We start from the raw sequence: 15,095 nt of genomic DNA on the forward strand, positions 1-15,095 counted from the left end.
GTTCCAGGCATTTTACATGTATAAATTCATCTGATACTCAGATATCCCTTTGAATGAGGCATTATCATTGTGTCCCCTTCTAACTCTGCCCTCATATATAGATGAAGAAAGTAGACACAATGATTTTTCTCCCAATGTCACTCACCCATTATAGGGTGAAACATTCTACTGTGGAATTTTTTTTTTTTTTTTTTTTTTTTTAGGTTATTCACACAAGGAGTTGATGTGAAGCAAACAAAACAGAAGTTTTTCCCTCCAGGCAATTCTCATATCCACCACTCTAAGTCAAACCAGTGTGAAGTGGGCTACAAAAGCTGTGGAGCCCCTGGGAAGGGTGTCTGTTTAGAAACCACCTTAGATGTGGCCAAAGAGGACAATGACAAAGCAGATGCTCCTGAGACTTATACCAGGACCTAGCAGATTGACTAACCAAGGAATTTACCTTACTGCCTGCCAAAGAATCTGCCGTTTCTGTCTTTAAGATACAGTGTGGATTGTGGGCTGTTGACAACTGTGTGCTTCCCATTATTCCCTTTTCTGAATGGGAATTTTAAGGGGGTTACTCTGTCCTTTCTTTTTCACAGTTATATTAACAAAGGAGGATGGTCTAGAGACCGATACCTTTTAGCTATTCAGATGGTCAGACAGGAATTGCCATATTTGGACTTGATATAGCAGATAGAAAATCACCCAGGGATTCTGTTTAAAGCTGTTTGCAGTAATTGGATGAGATAGGAGGGTTGTCTTTCTTGAGGGGAGAATGAGTATGTTCTGTTTAATGCATAGGTGTGACAAGAAGTGTGCATGTGCATGTTGGGTTGAGGACTGTGACAGACGCTATTGGTTATCTAATCCAATATCTATTCCTTACTTTTACCATAAATATTAGAAAAGTTAAATACTAGATTTTCTAAACTTTCTTACTGCTACAGTGGCCATGTAATACAATTCTAGTTCATGAGTCTGCAGGGGGACTTCACGGAAGACTTTCTCTTTTCTGATAAAAGGGTAGGACAGGGCTGGAGTGTAACCCCTTTTCTGGGTTTGACCTTAGATGTGATGCTTAAAGCTGAAGTGACCATCTTGGAACCATTAGGCAATAAAAATGAATACAAAAAGTTAACACACTTAGGATGGTGGAGAAAACATACTGAAAATATTGATTACATCATTGATTAGTGAACCAACTTTAGCAGTTACTCTGTTCAAGATGTTGTGTCTTGTGAGAAATTTATCCATATTTGTTTATGCTATTGTGAACTGGGTTGACTGTTACTTACAACCTAAAACTTTCTAAACTGATACATTATAAAAGTCTCTTTTGTATGCTACAATGTCAGGTACATTTTTATTTTTAAACCATGATGTCCTATTAGTAAATAATGGTTATATGAAGTAAGAGCAAGCCTTATTGATTTATTTTTTGAAATAGAGATGGGATTTCATTGTGTTTCCCAGGCTGATCTTGAACTCCTGGCCCCCAGGTATCTTCCTGCCTTGGGCCCCTGATGTGCCAGGATGACAGGCGTGAGCCACCACACCTGGCCGGGAAAAGCTTTTGGGGAAAACAAACAAACAAAAAACCAAAACAAAACAAAAAAACTTTTACAATAGGCTGATTCAATTCACATGTAAAATTGCATTATTGAGGTGTTACTATTGACAGACATCTTCTTGATACATAGCCCAGTTTACGTTTTACTTTTAGGAGTAGAATATCTGCATAGCTAAGACTTGCACTTTAATGTATTTAGGGAATATCTTCTGAAAATTGGTTTCCCATGCAGTAAGAAATGCTACAAAGTTTTACAACCTAATAAAAGTCTTCAGAAAGAAATTGCTGAGTCCAGTATGATAGGTTCAATGTAGTCATGGCTTTTGAATAAGATAGTATTTTAGTTCTGCATCACTGACTGCTAGGAAATGTTTATTACTTCCAAACTGCTATTTTACTCTGCCTTATATCAGAACATCTACTTTTACTTTCAGTTGTCCTTTTAAATGTTTTCATCATTTCAGAAAATTTTTTGTTCCAATTGTTGACTCAATCATATGAGGTTTAAGATTTTACTTTTCTATTTTTACCTTTCTAAAAATTAATTCATGGTAATAGCCATTTGTGCCAGCTTTTTATATCACAAGGAGATGCTCGAACAACAACCAAAGGAAAATATGGGGCAAAGAAGGATAGACATTTTTCTGTGGATGTAGTTTATAGAAAAATTATATTTGGCCTTCAAATAACGTTTTTAAGACTTTATGTTTGTTACTTATTCACATACTGACAAGTTGTGATCAAAATAATTTTCCTAGAAAAGTAGTCTGAAGTTTTTTCATTTTGTTTATGCTAAATTTTAAAACCAAAAGCTTTTAAAAATAATTGGAAAGCTCCTGACACTGAATATTCTGTTGTTTATCTAAATGCCTAAGACGTGATTTGGGGTATATTGAGATCTGTTGTCTCTATGTGGTTTTCTTGGTGGCTTTATACACAATATTTTGCTTTTCTTTTCTGATGTACCCTGAGTCAGGCCTCACAAAAACTAACAATATTGTAAGACTTGCAAACTCAGCATCTAAGGCAATTCTTAAATGTATGGTAAGGGTATTTTCATCCAATTGACTGGAAAATCTTTTTGGTCTATTTCTACTGGCATTTGAACACTCTATTGAAGTGGTTTGAAACAAACTTTAAAGCTTGAGCTTTTTCTTGATTTAAATTACTCTTATTTTTAAGAATGTATTGTTATTAGCATGGTGGCTCTGTGCCTAGCATATAAAGTCTTTTTACTGGGTAATTCTCCTGTCTACTTCTTGTTTACCCTCTGTGCTGGCTTTTCTTGAGTAATGTATGCCATACATATGCTCATTTTCTTTCACCATGGAAAGCATTTATCTGTGAATAATGACAGCTTTATTCTTCCTTTCCAATTTTTATGGGTTTTATTTATTTATTTATTTATTTTTGAGACAGAGTCTCACTCTTTTGCCCAGGCTAGAGTGCAATGGCACGATCTCAGCTCACTGCAACCTCCTGGGTTCAAGTGATTCTCCTGTTTCAGCCTCCCGAGTAGCTGGGATTACAGGCATGCACCACCACATCCAGCTAATTTTTTTTTTTTTTTTTTTTTTTTTTTTTTTTTGGAGAGACGAAATCTTGCTCTGTCGCCCAGGCTGGAGTGCTTGAGTGCAGTGGTACAATCTTGGCTCACTGCAACCTCCACCTCCTGAGTTCAAGCAATTCTCCTGCCTCAGCCTCCCAAGTAGCTGGGACTACAGGAGCATGCTGCCATGCCTGGCTAATTTATTTTGTATTTTAGTAGAGATGGGGTTTCACCACATTGCCCAGGCTGGTCTTGAACTCCCTACCTCAGATGATCCACCTGCCTCGGCCTCCCAAAGTGCTGTGATTGTAGCCATGAGCCACCGTGCCCAGCCCGTTTTTATGTTTTATATTTCTTTGTATTGTCCTCATGTGCTAATTAAGACCTCCAGTATAATGGTGATAGAAATAGTGAAATTGGACATCTTTGCCTTGTTTCTAATCTTAGGGGAAAGGCTTTCAATATTTCAATGTGAAATAGGATGCTAATCTTAGGTTTTTAGTAGATACTCTTTATAAGCTTAAGCAAGTTCCCCTAGTTTGTGGAGACTTTTTTCCCTCATGAATGGGTATTGAAGTTTTATCAGATGCCTTTTTTGAATCTATTGAGGTGACAATATAATCTTTATCTTTTATTTTGTTAATGTGGTGAATTGTATTAATTCACACATATTAGACCAACCATGCTGATAAACCCTGCTGGTCATGATATATTATCCTTTTACTATATCACTAGATTTAATTTGCTAATTTTTAAAGGATTTTTTTGGTCTATGTTCATGAGGATTGATAGTAATTTTCTTTTCTTTAATTTCTTGTCAAGTTTTGGCATCAAGGTTATGTTGGTTTCAGAAAAATGAGTTGGGAAATGTTCATTCTTTAGTATCTAAAATAATTTGTATAATATTCTCTCTTTTTCCTGAAATGTTTGGTGGAATTCACCAATGAATCCATCCAGGCATAGTGTTTCCTTTGTGGAAAGATTTTAAATTAGAAATTCAAATTTGTTTATTTTTGTTTTGTTACCTGTGCTTTGAGGTGTTACTCATAAAATCTTTTCCCAGACCAGTGTCCTGAAGTCTTTCCCCTAGGTTGCCTTGCAGTAGTTTCATAGATTCTGGTCTTTCATTTAGATTGTTAATCCATTTTGAGTTGCTTTTTGTATAAGGTTAGAGGGTGGGGGAGTAGTTTCATCCTTCTGCATATTGCTATCTAATTTTTCCAGCACTATTTATTGAAGAGATTGTCCTTTCCCTAATGAGTGTCCTTGATGCCTTTGTGAAAAATCAGGTGGCTGTAGAAGCATGGGTTCTTTAATTCTGGGTTCTCTATTCTGTTCCATTGGTCTATGTGTCTGTTTTTATGCCAGAACCAGGCTGTTTTGGTTACTACAGTTTTGTAGTATATTTTGAAGTTGTAGCATGATGTCTGCAGCTTTGTTCTTTTTTTTTTTTCTTTTTCTTTCTTTCTTTCTTTTTTTTTTTTTTGAGATAGAGTCTCGCTCTGTCACCTAGGCTGGAGTGCAGTGGTGCAATCTGGGCTCATTGCAACCTCTGCCTTCTGGGTTCAAGCAATTCTCCTGCCTCAGCCTCCCGAGTAGCTGGGACTACAGGTGTGTGCCACCACGCCCAGCTAATTTTTTGTATTTTTAGTAGAAACGGAGTTTCACCATTTTAGCCAGGATGGTCTTCATCTCCTGATGTCGTGATCCACCTGCCTCAGCCTCCCAAAGTGCTGGAATTACAGACATGAGCCACCACACCCAGCCTGCAGCTTTGTTCTTTTTGTTCAGGGTTGCTTTATCTGTTTTGCGTCTTTTAGGATTTCTTTTGCTATTTCTGTGAAGAATGTAATTGGTATTTTGATAGGGATTGCATTGAATCTGTAGGTTTCCTTGGGTAGTATGATTATTTTAAACAATATTAAATCTTCTGATCCATGAGCATATCTTCCAGTTTGTTTGTGTCCTCTTCAATTTATTTCATCAGCATTTTATAGTATTCATTGTAGAGATCCTTCACTTCTTTGGTTAAATTTATTCCTAGGTATTTTATGTTATTGTAGTTATTGTAAATGGGATTGTCTTGATTCCTTTTTCAGTTTAGTTAATCATCCATGTATAGAAATACTGCTGATTTTTATGTCGATGTTTGTATTCTGCAACTTTACTGAATTCATTTATTAGTTTTAAGAGTTTTTTGGTAGAGTCTTCAGGTTTTCCTATATAGAAGATCATGTCATCTACAAACAGGGACAGGTTGATTTCCTCCTTTCTAATTTGAATACCCTTTATTTCTTTCTCTTGTCTAATTGCTCTACGTAGCACTTCCGGTACTATGTTGAATAACAGTGGTGAGAGTGGGCATCTTTGTCTTCTTCCAGTCCATCCAGTATGATGTTAGCTGTGGGTCTATCATATATGGCCTTAATTTTGTTAAGGTACTTTCCTTCTATACCTAATTTCATGAGAGTTTTTAATTATGAAGGGATGTTGCATTTTATCAAATGCTTTTTTCTGCACCTATTGACATGATCATATGGTTTTTCTCCTTCTGTTGATATAGTGTATCATATTGATTGATTTGCATGTGTTGAACCATACTTGCATTCCTGACATAAATCCCACTTGATCAGGTGTATTATCTTTTTTATGTATTTTGTATTTGGTTTGCCTGTATTTTGTTGAGCACTTTTATGTCTATGTTCATTGGGGGATTTATCCTGTAGTTTCTCTTTCTGTTGTGTTCTTATCTGGTTTTGCTATCACAGTTATGCGGGCCTCATAGAATCACTTTTTTATTTTATTTTTTTTTTTTGAGGAGAAGGAGGAGGAGTCTCGCTCTGCTGCCCAGGCTGAAGTGCAGTGGCACATCTCAGTTCACTGCAACCTACATTCCCCTCCAGGGTTCAAGTGATTCTCCTGGCTCAGCCTCCCAAGTACCTGGGATTACAGGTGCAGGCCATTGCACCTGGCTAATTTGTGTATTTTTAGTAGAGAGGGGGATTCACTACATTGGCCATGCTGGTCTCAAACTCCTGGCCTAAAGTGATCCACCCGCCTCAACCTCCCAAAGTGCTGGGATTACAGGCGTGAGCTACCACACCCAGCTGGAATCACTTTTTTTTTTTTTAACAGTTTGAGGATAATTACTTTTAATAATTCTTTAAAGGTTCATTACAGTTCAATGGTGAAGTCATCTGGTCCTAGATTTTTCTCTGTTAGGAGACTGTTTTATTACTGTTTTAATTTTATTACTTGTTATTGATCTGTTCAGGTTTTCCATTTCTTCTTGGTTCCATCTTGGTAGGTTGTATATAGGCAGGACCTCATCTATTTCCTCTAGGTTTTCAAATTTATTGGCATGTATTTGTTCATGACCCTTTGTATTTCTGTGATATCTGTTGTGATGTCTCATTTTTCATTTCTGATTTTTTTATTTGGGTTTTCTCTTTTTTCTTAGTTTAGCTAATGATTTGTCAATTTTGTTTATCTTTTCAAATAACCAACTTTCATTTCATTGGTCTTTTGTATTTTTTTTCTCTCAATCTTATTTATTTCTGCTCTGATCTTTATTTCTTCTACTAATTTTGAGTTTGATTTTTTCTTTCTTTTTTTTAGTTCCTTGAGATGCATCATTAAATTGTTTATTTGAAATCTTTCTAGTTTTTTGTGTAGACATTTATTACTATAAACTTGCCCCTTAATACTGCTTTTGCTGTGTCCCATAGATTTTGGTATGTTGTGTTTCTATTTTCATTTGTCTCATGGGACTTTCTAATTTTCTTATTTTCTTTCTTAATCCATTGGCCATTCAGCAGGGTGGTGTTTAATTTCCATGTATTTGTATAGTTTTGGATGTTTCTCTTATTATTGATTTGAAGTTTTATCCATTGTGGTAAAATAAGATACTGATATTTCAATTTTTAAAAAAGTTTGAGACTTGTTTTGTGTCCTAATATGTGGTCAGTTTTGGAGAATGTCCCATGTGCTGATGAAAAAAATCAGTTGTTGGGTGAAACGTTTTGAAAATTATGTCCATTTAGCCTATGGTGCAGTTTAAATCCAGTGTGTCTTTGTTGATTTTCTGGCTAGATGACCTGTTTAATGCTGAGACTGGGTGTTGATGTCCCCAACTATTATGGTATTGAAGTCTGTCTCTCCCTTTAAATCTAATAATATTTGCTTTATATATCTGGATGCTCTGGTGCTGTGTGCATATCTATATATTCATACTGTTATATTCTCTTGCTGAATGGATCCATTGATTATATAATGTTTCTTTTTCTCTTTGTACAGCTTGCTTTATCTATCTGGGTGCTCTGGTGTTGGATGCATATATATATTTAAGACTGTTATATTCTCTTGCTGAATGGATCCATTGATAATTATATAAAGTCTTTCTTTTTCTCTTTGTACAACTTTTGAATTGAAGTCTTGTTTTGTCTAATACAGATATTTCTGCTTGTTTTTGGTTTTTGTTTGTGGAATGTCTTTTTCCATCCCTTCACTTTCAGTCTGTGTGAGTCTTTATGGATAAAGGGAGTTTCTTATAGGCAGTATATAGTTGGGTCTTGGTTTTATTTTATTTTATTTGTTTATTTTTTGAGACGGAATCTCGCCCTGTCCCTCAGGCTGGAGTACAGTAGCACAATCTCAGCTCACTGCAAGCTCCGCCTCCCGGGTTCACGCCATTCTCCTGCCTCAGCCTCCCAAGTAGCTAGGACTATAGGTGCCTGCCACCACGCCCAGCTAATTTTTTGTATTTTTAGTAGAGACGAGGTTTCACCTTGTTAGCCAAGATGGTCTCTATCTCCTGACTTCGTGATCCACCCACCTCAGCCTCCCAAAGTGCTGTGATTACAGGCGTGAGCCACCACGCCCAGCCTCTTGTTTTTATTTTTTATCCTTTCAGCCAATCTATATCTTTTAAATGGAGTATTTAATCCATTGGCATGCAAGGTTGTTATTGATGAGGACCTCCTTCTGTTTTTATGTTTGTTTTCTGGTAGTTTTGTGTATCCTTTGTTTCTCTTTTATTTATTTTTGTAGTTGGTTGGTTTTCTGTGATGAAATGGTTTGAATCCTTTCTCTTTCTCCTTTGTATATCAGTTCTACCAGTGAGTTTAATAGTTTCATGTTTTTATTAGTGTGGTAATTGTCTTTTCCCTTCCATATGTAAGATTCCCTTGAGCATTTCTTATATAGCCAGTCTAGTGGTGATGAATTCCCTTAGTTTTTGCTTGGCTGGAAGCAAAGATTTTATTTCTCCTTTATTCCTGAAGGATATCTTTGCTGGGTATAATACTTTTGCTGATAGTTTTTTTTCTTTCAGTACTTTGATTATATCCTATTTTCTCTTGGCCTATAAGGTTTCTGCTGTGGAATCCACTCAAACTAATGGGAATTCCCTTACATGTGACTTAATTCTTTTCTCTTGCAGTTTTATAATTCTATCTTTGTCTTTGACTTTTGATAATTTGACTATAATGTGCATTGAAGAGGACTTGTTTAGGTTGAATCTATGTGGGATTATTTGAACTTTCTGGATCTGGATATCTGTCTCTCTCCCAAAACCTGTGATGACTTCAGCTATTATTTCATTAAATATGCAGAAAACATATTTAATGAAATACTAGCTTTTTTCTCCTTCTTTTCTTCTTCTGGAATGCCCATAATGCAAATATTTGTTCACTTAATGATGTCTCATACATCTTGGAGGCCTTTTTTTGGGTGTGTAGCGGGTGGGCTGCCTGTGTTACTTCAAAAGACCTATCTTCACATTCAGAAATTCCTTATTCTGGCTGATCTAGTCTGTTTACTGATGCTCTCAATTTTTTTTTTTTTTTTTAATTTTTGAGACAGAGTCTCACTCTGTCACTCAGGCTGGAGTGCAGTGGTGCGATTTTGGCTTACTGCAGCCTCCATCTTCTGGGTTCAAGCGGTTTTCCTCCCTTAGCCTTTCAAGTAGCTGGGATTACAGGCACCCACCAGTATGCCAATCTAATTTTTGTATTTTTTAGGAGAGACAGGGTTTTACCACATTGGCCAGGCTGGTCTTGAACTTTTGACCTCAAGTGATCTACCCGCCTTGGCCTCCCAAAAGTGCTGGGATTATAGGAGTCAGTCATTGTGCCCAGCCTCAATTGTATTTTTTATTTAATTAATTGAATCCTTCAGCTTCAGGATTTCTGTTTGATTCTTTTTTATGATATCTATTTCTTTATTGAATTTCTCATCTAAATAGTGAATTTTTAAAATTTCATTGTTGTCTATCTATATTCTCTCTCTTTTTTTTTGAGATGGAGTCTCGCTCTGTTGCCCAGGCTGGAGTGCAGTGACGCGATCTCGGCTCACCACAAGCTCCGCCTCCTGGGTTCACGCCATTCTCCTGCCTCAGCTTCCTGAGTAGCTGGGACTACAGGCACCCGCCACCAAGCCTGGCTAATTTTTTGTATTTTTAGTAGAGACCGGGTTTCACTGTGTTAGCCAGGATGGTCTCAATCTCCTGACCTCACGATCTGCCCGCCTCGGCCTCCCAAAGTGCTGGGATTACAGGCGTGAGCCACTGTGCCTGGCCCCTGTCTATCTATATTCTCTTTTATCTCACTGAGTTTCCTTAAGAGTACTATTTTGAATTCTTTTTCTGGTATTTCATATAGTTCCTTATGACTGGATTCTTACTGGATAATTACTGTGTTCTTCTGAAGGTATAATGTTTGCCTGCTTTTTCTGCCTATGTTTTTTGTTTGTTTGGTTGGTTTTTTTGGCCTACGTTAATTTCTATGCATTTGGTGGAACAATTGCCCCCTCCAATTTTCTTATGGAAAGACTTATACATATAGATGGGTCTTGGGGTGTCAGTTTGGTGGGGTGCCTTGGTTTTGGGTCTAGATTAACATGTAGTATAGTCTCCAGGTAGTTTCTTCAGCTGTAATCTACACTACTAACATTTATGAGTGTCTCAGGAATCTAGGATGAGAGAGTTTGGCAGTGGTGGTGTGGCTTTGCTGAGAGTGAAGCTTTTTCTCAGGTCAAGGGTGCGAGTATGCACACAGTGAGTCAGACAACTTGAAGTCTTGCTGGGGTCGGGGCCTTGGAGTTGTTACCCTGGCTGGTGGCACAGGCACCTGGTTGCTCAGCCAGTCTGGGGTTATGCCTGCCAGGGATGGCTTACAAGGCTATTTCTTAGACCTGAGACATGGGTGCACAGCTATTCAGCTGGCCTGAGGGCATGTCTGTCAGGGGTATCCCACGGGGCTGTTTTTTAGGCCTGGGATGCAGATGCATGGCTTCTCAGTTGTCCTGGGTGTATGTCTGTTCAAGTTTGCTCCTGGAGTTGTTTCTCTGGTCTAGGACATGGGTGGTTTATTGGGTGGCCTGGGTGCATGTCTGGTAGATGTGGCCAGGACATGGACACACAGCCACTCAGTCTGGGAGTGTGTCTGCCAGGGGCAGCCCCCGGGGCTGTTTGTCAGGCCTAGGAAGTGGACATACAGCTACTCAGTCAGCCTGGGGGCATGCTAGCCAGGGGCAGCCTGCAGAGCTGTTTCTTAGGCCCAAGACTTACATGGTTGGCAGCTTGGAGGCCTAGGAGAAGGTGAACTAGGAGTAGCCCATGAAGCTGTTTCTCAGGCTCTGATTACAGGCGTGGTGCCTTTGGGCAGGCCAGAGGTGTGTCAGCAGGAGGGGTGGGTGCCGCAGGGCTGTTTCTCAGGTCCTAGGCTTGTAGCTGCTCCATCTGTTTGGTGGACAGCCCAAGGGGTTGCTTGTCAACTACTTGGTAGCCCCAAGTCCTTTCTTGCTTAACTTAGGGGAGGGTGTGCAGCAGTTTAGCTGGCTCAGCAGTGGGTTCACCCTGGGTAGGACTGCTAGACTATTCCTCCAGCTGGAAGTGCAGGCAGTGGGAATTGGTTTCCCTGCTGTGTAGGACCAGATTTGCAACCCATCCTGGACCCAGGCTTTGCACAGCTGGGGTTATGCATCAGCCATCTATGGGCTGAGTGGAATGAAGCTGAACCACCAGTGCTGGAGAGGCGCAATGGCTACTGGTCCCAGAGGAGGTCGCATTCCAGAGGTGGCTCTAATTTCAAGATGGCACTGTGCTGCAGCAGTGTGGCTCACAGGATAGGTGGGGGTTGGGGAGTGCACACCTTGTGCTCATAATCCGTGCAACTACATAATCCAGTGTAGTTGCATGAATTCCCAGCAGCTCTCCAAACTGGACTTGGGGCTTGGGATGATGTGGGATTCACCTATAGTAAGGACTGTGGGCATTTGCAGTGGCAATAGCAGCTGATGAGATTCTTCTGCTTACCATTTCCCTGAAAGGGAAATTCTCTCCTGTCTCCAAATCAATCTATGCAGGCATGGTAGACAGTGCCACAGAGGCTAGGTGTCTCTCTCCGTTGCTTCCAATCACTGTAGGTACCTCCTGGACTTCCAATCACTATAGGTACCTCCCCACTTCCCTACTGTACTCCAGCACTCTCTGGTCAACACTCTAGTGAAATCTTAGCTCTTTATTCATTGCGTTGGTCCTTTCTTGTGTGGGTGGGGAGTATGGGTGCCAGGTGTCTCTAGTGAGCTATCTTGCTGACATCACCTCATTGTGATTTTAATATGAATTTCCCTAATAGCTATTCCTTTAGTTATTTAATTTTAGCAACATTTGAAAGTTGTTCTTGATTTTTTTCTTACCCTGCTCAACTTTACTGTGGGTGTACCTCCTAAGTATGTCTTTAATTATCTCTCTCTTTGTCCTAATTCCTATGCCTTATTTCTTCACTATTATTAAAATAGCCTCCAAACTGCTTTCTCTGATACCATGTTCTCAGAAGATTCCAATTTGTTTTCCACACTGCCATCAGAATGAATTTTCTAAAATGTTTATGTAATCATGTCACTCCCTTGCTAAAAAGCTTTCAAAGCTCCCCATTGCCTTTAAGATAAAGCCTACAATCTGGATCCAGCATGTTTTACACTATCTATTCTTGCCATTCTTTTCACCACCATCCCACCCTCCTACAAACATACACACTCCACACACACTACTATACATTTCCTGGCTTGTGATCTACCTGCAATTATTTGAATACATTAGATCTTCCTTCTTTTATGCCTTTGGACATGCTGTTACCTCTGTCTGAAATGTTCATTCATCTCTGTTTACAAACTCTTATTCATTCTACCTCTTGGAATCTTTTTCTGATTCTCCATTAACAGTTAAGAATTTGTGTGTGTGTGTGTGTCTGTGTGTGTGTGTGTAAATATAGTAACATACATATGTCTCTGTAAGAATATTAGGTTTAATCATGTGAAACTCATTTTTGTAAGTCAAAATATGCTTATATGAATCAGCCAAAAACATTTTTGTGCTTGTTTATGTATCTGGCATTCCTCACCCAGCAAGAGACTGTCCTTTTTTTTAAAAGGGTAGTAGGCCACTTAGTACACATTTATTGATAGGTGGATGGAAAAATAGTTTTTAAAGATCAAGTCTTTCATTTAGACCAGGGGTCCCCAACACCCGGGCTGCAGACCAGTACCGGACCGTGGCCTATTAGGAACCAGGCTGCACAGCAGGAGGTGAGAAGCAGGCAAGTGAGCATCATGGCCTGTGCTCCACCTCCTATCAAATCAGCGGTGGCATTAGATTCTCATAGAGCGTGAACCCTATTGTGAACTGCAAATGTGAGGGATCTAGATTGCGTGCTCTTTATGGGAATCTAATGCCTGATGACCTGAGGTAGAATAATTTCAACCTGAAACCATTCCCCACCTCAGTCCATGGAAAAATTGTCTTCCATGAAACCAGTCCCTGGTGCCGAAAAGACTGGGGACCACTGACTTAGAGTGAAAAGTTAGCTTGAAAATCTATAGATTTTCTACTTTAGAATCACATGATCCTAAAGACTGCTTATTTGCATGGTGCAAAAAATAATACAAAATCATCACAATATGTCTCTTAATAAATACATCTCGAATGTCATGAAGTCACAGATTATCTCCCATATACAGTTTAGTAGTCATTTTCATATTAGTAGACAGCATCATAGCTTCACGGTTCAAATAAAATAATAAAAGATACTGATTTTGTTTCATGAAAACGTCATTTTGAAATTCAAACACCATATGCTAAAATGGTTTATGTGTGTGTGTATGTGTACAAGCACACCTCTGAGATATTGTGGGTCTTGGTTTCAGACTGCTGCAATAAAGCAAATATCACAATAAAGTGAGTCACACAAATTTTTTTGGTTTCCCAATGCATATAAAAGGTATGTTTATACTATAGCCTATTAGGTATGCAATAGCATTGTATCTAAAAAATAATGTATATACCTTAATTTAAAAATACTTGATTGTTAAAAAATGCTGACAAACATCTGAGCCCTCAGTGAGTTGTAATGTTTTTGCTGGGGGAGGGTCTTGCCTCAACAGTAGACTTAAGATAGTTAGTAAACCATGCTGTAAAGAGATGTGCTGTCATCCAGGTTTTGTTGTTCTGTTTATACAGCACAGGCAGATTAGATTTAGCATAATTCTTAAGGGCCCTAGGATTTTCAGAATGATGGATGAGTGTTGGCTTCAGCTTAAAGTCACAAGCTGTATTAGCCCATAACAAGAAGTCAACCTGTCATTCAAAGCTTGGAAGCCAGACAGTAACTTCTCTTTAGCTATAAAAGTCCAAGATGGTATCTTCTTCTACTAGAAGCTGGTATTGTCTACAGTGAAAATCTGTTGTTTAGTGTAACCATCTTCAATGATCTTAGACAGATTTTCTGGATAATTTGCTGCTGCTTCTACATTAGCACTTGTTGCTTTACCTTGCACTTTTATGTTATGGAGATGGCTTCTTTCCTTAAACCCCATGAACTCTGCTAGCTTCAAATTTTCTTCTGCAGCTTCTTTACCTCTCTCGGCCTTCATAGAATTTATAAGAGTTGGGGCCTTGCTCTGGATTAGGCTTTGGCTTACAGCAAGCTTGTCCAACCCTGGCACATGGGCTGCATGCAGCCCAGAATGGCTTTGAATGCTGCACAACACAAATTTGTAAACTTCTTAAAACATTATAAGATTTTTTTGCGATTTTTTTTCCTCATCAGCTATTGTTAGTGTTAGTGTATTTTATGTGTGGCCCAAGACAATTCTTTTTCCACTGTGGCCCACGGAAGTCAAAAGATTGGACAACCCTGGCTTAGAGGAAGTGGTGGCTGGTTTGACCTTCTATCCAGATCACTAAAACTTTCTCCATAACAGCAATAAGGCTGTTTCATTTTATCATTTGTGTGTTCACTGGAATAGTACTTTTAATTTCCTTTAACAGTGCAAGAGGCCTATCGTACCTTTCTACATACCTCCTCACTAAGCTTAATAATTTCTAGCTTTTGATTTAAAGTGAAAAACATGCAGCTCTCCCTTTTACTTGAACACTTAGGGGCCATTGTAGGGTTATCAATTGGGCTAATTTCAATATTGTTGTGTCTCAGGGAATAGAGAGGCCAGGGAGCATTCAGAATATGCAGATTTATCGATTAAGTTCTCTATTTTCTACAGTCATGGTTCATGGTGCCCCAAAACAATTACAATGGTAACATCAAAGATCACTGATCACAGATCACCATAACAGATGTAATAATAATGAAAAAGTTTGCAATATTGTAAGGATTACCAAAATGTGACATAGAAACATGAAGTGAGCACATGCTGTTGGAAAAATGACACCAACAGACTCAGGGTTGCCACAAGCCTTTCGTAAAAACAGTATCTGCAAAATGCAATAAAATGCATATAATGAGATATGTCTGTATAATGGTTATAGTTATGTAAAAATTGCCTTTGAATGTGGGAGATAATATGTAATAATGGGTGGCAGGCAAGATGGCTGAATAGTAACAGCTCTGGTCTGCAGCTCCCAGCGAGACCAACACAGAAGGCAGGTGATTTCTGCATTTCTGACTGAGGAACCCAGGTCATCTCACTGGGACTGGT

General features: G+C 38.8%; 1 protein-coding gene across 11 annotated transcripts in view; it reads left to right on the forward strand.

The window, feature by feature from the left end:
* LOC105491035 (neuregulin 4) overlaps positions 1–15,095 on the forward strand; it is a 121,013-nt gene that overhangs the window by 21,131 nt on the left and 84,787 nt on the right. The gene's annotated exons all lie outside the window — the stretch shown is intronic.

This window comes from Macaca nemestrina, chromosome 7 (assembly GCF_043159975.1).
Source record: "Macaca nemestrina isolate mMacNem1 chromosome 7, mMacNem.hap1, whole genome shotgun sequence".
Lineage (NCBI taxonomy): Eukaryota > Metazoa > Chordata > Mammalia > Primates > Cercopithecidae > Macaca > Macaca nemestrina.